Source organism: Cebus imitator, unplaced genomic scaffold (genome assembly GCF_001604975.1).
Source record: "Cebus imitator isolate Cc_AM_T3 unplaced genomic scaffold, Cebus_imitator-1.0 Scaffold69, whole genome shotgun sequence".
NCBI lineage: Eukaryota > Metazoa > Chordata > Mammalia > Primates > Cebidae > Cebus > Cebus imitator.
The window spans coordinates 1,148,082-1,153,871 of NW_016107384.1; the positions used below are offsets into that span (position 1 = coordinate 1,148,082).

The 5,790-nt window shown below is 38.2% G+C and overlaps 1 pseudogene; it reads left to right on the forward strand.

Annotated features, from left to right (window-relative positions):
* Positions 1–5,245: 5,245 nt before the first annotated feature.
* LOC119471695 lies at positions 5,246–5,399 on the forward strand (annotated as a pseudogene).
* Positions 5,400–5,790: the final 391 nt, after the last annotated feature.

Genomic DNA, 5,790 nt, shown 5'->3' on the forward strand with positions numbered 1-5,790 from the left:
CCTCCTCACACAAAGGAGGCACATTTTATAATATGCTTCTTGGTTAAGATTAAGAAGAAAAATTTAAACTCCTAGTCATTAGGAGAGAACCAAAAACTATAAAATACTACAGTAAGTTGAAAACAGTTGTCTGTTTCGAAGTCATTCTTATATTGAAATTATTTTAGTTTTTTTTTTGTTTGTTTTTCAAATGGAGTCTCCCTCTGTCACCCAGGCTGGAGTGCAATGGTGCAATCTTGGTTCACTTCAACCTCTGCCTTCCAGGTTCAAGCGATTCTCCTGCCTCAGCCTCCTGAGTAGCTGGGATTACAGGCACTTGTCATCACGGCCAGCTAATTTTTGTATTTTTAGTAGAGATGGGGTTTCATCATGTTGGACAGTCTGGTCTCGAACTCCTGACCTCAAGTGATCTGCCTGCCTTGGCCTCCCAAAGTGCTGGGATTACAAGCATGAGACACCAAGCCTGGTCTTATATTAGAATTATTAGTAACCAGCTGGGTGTGGTGGCTCACGCCTGTAATCCCAGCACTTTGGGAGACTGAGGTGGGTGGATCACTTGAGGTCAGAAGTTCGAGACCAGCCTGGTCAACATGGTGAAACCCCATCTCTACTAAAAATAAAAATATAAATTAGCCGGGTGTGGTGGCACATGCCTGTAATCCCAGCTACTCAGGAGGCTGAGGCAGGAGAATTGCATGAACTAGGAGATGGAGGTTGCAGTGAGCTATGCAACCTCCACCTTGTGCCACTGCACCCCAGCCTGGGTGACAAAGCAAGACTCCATCTTAAAAAAAAAAAAAGAATTGTTAATAACCGAAGCTCAAAATGGTCCTGAATCATTTTGAAAAAAAGTGTTATCAATATGCCCTCTTTAAGAAGCTAGAAAATCATGTAATATATTTTATAATGATTTCTAGCTGGGTGCAGTGGCTCACATCTGTAATCCCAGCTACTTTGGGAGGCTGAGGCAGGTGGATCACTTGAGGTCAGGAGTTCAAGACTAGCCTGGCTAACATGGTGAAAACCTGTCTCTACAAAAAATACAAAAAGTTAGCCAGGCATAGTGGTGTACGCCTGTAATCCCAGCTATTCGGGAGGCTGAGATAGGAGAAGAGCTTGAACCCAGGAGACGGAGGCTGCAGTGAATTGAGATCATGCCACTGTACTCCAGCCTGGGTGACAGAGCAAGACTTTGTCTCAAAAACAAAATAAAACAAAACAAAGAATGATTTCCACCTAAAGTTGCTCAAATATCAAAAAGGTTTGGTACTTAAAGAGGGAAAGATTGGTTATCTGAAAAATTTTGCTCTCTAGATAGATGAGATTTTATTAGCATCCTAATTAAAGTATTTCATTAAAAAAATAAAGTATTGGCCGGGTGCGGTGGCTCACACCTGTAATCTCAGCACTTTGGAAAGCCGAGGCAGGCGGATCACCTGAGGTCACGAGTACAGGACCAGCCTGGCCAACATGGTGAAACCCTGTCTCTACTAAAAAATACAAAAATGAGCTGGACATGGTGGCAGGCATCTATAATACCAGCTACTCTGAAGCTATTCTGAAGGCTGAGGCAGGAGAATTGCTTGAACTTTGGAGGCGGAAGTTGCAGTGAGATCATGCCACTGAACTCCAGCCTGGGCAACACAGTGAGACTGCATCTCAGAAAAAAAATAAATACATAAAAATAAAAAACAAATAATTTCATTTGTGAAAATGCCTGCATTTACTATTGTACCTTAGTCTATTGGACTTTAGTAAGATAGAGAGTTCTTCAACTGCTTGATAGTAAATTTTATATATGAATACATATATATATATGTATATATAATAAGTGTACCACACACATTTAAGTTATATATATATATAATAAGTGTACCACACACATTTAAGTTATATATATATAATAAAATAAGTGTACCACACACATTTAAGTTATATATATGTGTATATATATATACACACACACATATATATATACACACATATGTATATGCATATGTAACTTAAATGTGTGTGGTACACTCATTTTATTAGGCGAGATGATAGCTACAGTGTGTCAGAATAAGGTATGCCCCACAACACTGGTATACAGGATAGGGTCACTAAGATGAATGGACTTCAAATAAAGAGGCAAATAAAATGTATGCCTTTCACTTATTTATAAAAAGCCTACAGTAAAGGAGAATTAACAGGCCATAAAAAGATGATGTACTGCTGGCAATTTTACAAGTATCCTCTTTTCCTTAGCATCTTATCAACTGGTCCATTGTTACTCAAATCATATTCACATTTTTATGTCAGTTTACGGTTGGAAACAATTAAAGGCTGGGCACATATCAGATGAAGTTTTCAGCATTATAATTAAATGAAGGTGCTGTTCATCATATGGAACAAAGGAACCGTCTAGTAATAAAATTTACACCAACTTCTGAACAATGACCTTATGCATGCATGTTATTTGATGATTCCTTGATAACATATCTAAGTGTGAAGTGAGGTGCATGAAGCTAACAAAGGAAAAAAGCTTATTTATAACAGCACTGTAGGCAGAAGTCTTTCAAAGTGCAAAGATACCATCTTCCCTTCCCAGGGAGCAATTGCTTTGCTCAGATGCTCTACAAATATCAAGCACAAGGAATCTGAGTTTTAATTACAAAGTAAAATATCATTCCAAAATTGCATAATTGGTGGTTGCCTTTTGCAGTGCAATGAACATAAGGGAACCTGACATTAAATGTTTGATGTGTTGCCATGACATTTCCTGAAATTTTATTTTATGCTGCTTTTAAGCTGCAAACTATGTTAAATTTGAATTCTTTAAAGGGTGGGTTAACAGAATGATACAGTTAAAAAACCTAATTCTGATGTCGGAATCCCTATGTTCACAAATTGTACAGTTCAGATTTTGGAAAAAAAGTAAATATAGAAATAGAGACATAATGGGGTCTTTATGTTCTCACAGTAGTGACATGTTTTCCTGGAGATAGAGGCCATTTAGTCAGGGAGGGATGTCTCTAGCTTTCCCTTTGAGTAAAGGGAAAAATAATGGAATGAGGAAAATACAGTGGCAGTCAGTGCCCACCACATTTGAATGTGCAGGCCATTGAAATTGAGAGAAAAATGTCACAGATGCTGTGCAGTTACAGAACTGCTGGAAGGAAGAGTGGTAGGACTGGTGTTGCTCTAGTTATCTCTGTTCCAGAAATGTCTTCAACCATTTTATATATACTGTTTGCTCAGGATGTACTAGAGTATACTCTATTTGCTCAGGAGGGTTTGACTTCTAGAAGTCATCTATTCCATCTGTAAGAGCAAATTAGGTGTTGAATATTTTTCCTCATAGTAATGTAGTGGAAGAATATAAATAGATAAATAAATTTAATTTAACTTAATTTTGAGACAAGGTCTTACTGTCACCCTGGCTGGAGTGCAGTGGCACAATCATGTCTCACTGTGGCCTTGACCTCCAGGGTGTGATTGATCCTCCCACCTCAGTCTCCTGAGTATGGAGACTACAGGTGCAGGCTACCATACCTGGCTAATTTTTGTACTTTTCTTGCAGAGACAGCATCTCACTACGTTGTCTAGGCTGGTCTCAAACTCCTGTAATCAAGTGATCTGCCTGCCTCCGTCTCCCAAAGTGCTGAGATTACAGGCGTTGAACCAACACGTCTCGCCCTTCAAAAGTTTTTTTTTTTTTAAATTACAGATGAGGTCTCACTGTGTTGCTCAGACTGCTCTTGAACTCCTGGGCTTCAGCAATCCTCTCACCTGGGCCCTCCAAGGTGCTGGGATTACTAGCATGAGCGACCACACCTTGCCAAAAGTAAATTTTTAATGGGGAAAATATAAAACCTTGGGTTGTTAAACTATTTAATCTTTCTTAAGACACCTACTGACTCATACGGAAAGACACCTTCTTGGGTGGATACAATATAGCTTGAACGCTTCCCTAGTTTTGAATACTTAATGTATATATTGAAATAAGTATTGTCAGGAAGGCTGAGAATGAAATTAAGTCCAAAGAAGTAGTTCACAGCCCTGCCCAGGCAGCATCCTTGTATTTTACTAAACATTAGCATTTTTTACTCAGTTACATTTTGGGGTCAGTTCCTCTGCCCCAGTTGGATATTTTTTTGTTGTTTCAATGTCATTATTTAGGCAATCCAAAATAACAAAGTAGGACCAACTATATACACAAACAACCTGTATTTCTGGCATTTTCCTTAATTTTAGAAATATGCATGAAAGTCATTGTAAGCAGAGAAAGACCGAGACTTAATAGACTAATGAAGGAAGCTCAAGGTTGACACTAAAATTTTCCCCTTTTTACTTTAAAATGATGATTTCATTACTAATTTAAAATATAAAATTATTTCTGTTGCTGATATTACTGATGGTATTACTTGCATTTATGAAGCAATGCATATGCAAGAGATTGACAAAGAAGCGCTTCTGTTAACTGTTCTATACGAAGTTGAAAGGCTTTCCACAGTTCAGCTCGAGGACTGGAACTCCAGAGCTACCTCTTATTTCAGGGTTCTTTTTGCTTGTTGCTCTGGGTGCCATGAAAAGATGTAGCCTGTCTCCAAACAAACATTCCCATTTTATATCCCCTTCTAAAATATCATGCTTTAAATATGAAAGTGCACTCAAATTAGGCCCATTACGACATGCATAGAGGTGGGATTAATATGGAGGCTTCTGATTCAGTCAAAATAATTCTACTTTTTAAAATTATGGTGCTATTTTTGTTATGTTGACCACCAGAATAATTGATTTGATTTTGTGTGTAAGCAGCTTGAAAGAATGCTGCAAGTGGACAATTTAAAATACTATAGACTGGATGCAGCAGCTCACGCCTATAATTCCAGGACTTTGGGAGGCCAAGGCCAGAGGACCACTTGAGGCCAGGAATTTGAGACTAGAATGGGCAACATAACAAGACCTCATCTCTACAAAACATTTTAAAAGATAATTGCCGCATATAGTGGCATGTGCCTGTAGTCCACACTACTTGGGATGCTGAGGTGAGAGGATCACTTCAGCCAGGGAGGTTGAGGCTGCAGTGAGACATGACTGCACCATTGAACTCTGACCTGGGTGACAGAGCAAGATCCTGCCTCAAATAGATGATATAGACATAGATATAGATATAGCTATGGATATATCTCTTTGGTCTGCATCTATATTCCAAGAGCGATTGCTGATTCAGTGAAAAATCTATGCTTTAAAAGATATATCAAAGACTATACTTCCCTGCATTATTGCTATGGTTCATTACTAGAAAAGCTTATCCAACTGTGTAGAGAACCAGACGTCAGAAGAAGGAGCTGAGGTGTTCTCTCTTGAGCGTGAAGCCAGTTTTCCTCTTCAGGAAAGAATGCAGTCTGAGCGACTCCATTTTTAATTTAAGAACTTTTTTCTTAAAAAAAGATGCAACAAAGGAAATCAGAACACCAGGTTAATAAGGTGGTGAAGATTCTAAGAGTTGTAGGAGATGTAATAAACCTAGTTATATTTCTTTCTCATATAAAAATGCAGGAACAGGATCTGTTTTATCAACCGAAGAATGTAATCTTCTATAGAAAGCATGTATATATCTTTACAATCAGGATTAAAAATATTTTTTCAATAACTGGCAAGCTAATTTGCACTAGAAAGCTAAATTTGGGCCTTAGATAAATGTAGCAAGTATATTTTACTCAATGTACATTTATGCAGATTTTTCAATAGTGATAGGTTGAGTGCCTTGGTTCAAGACACTGACACATGTAAGCAGAAAATCTC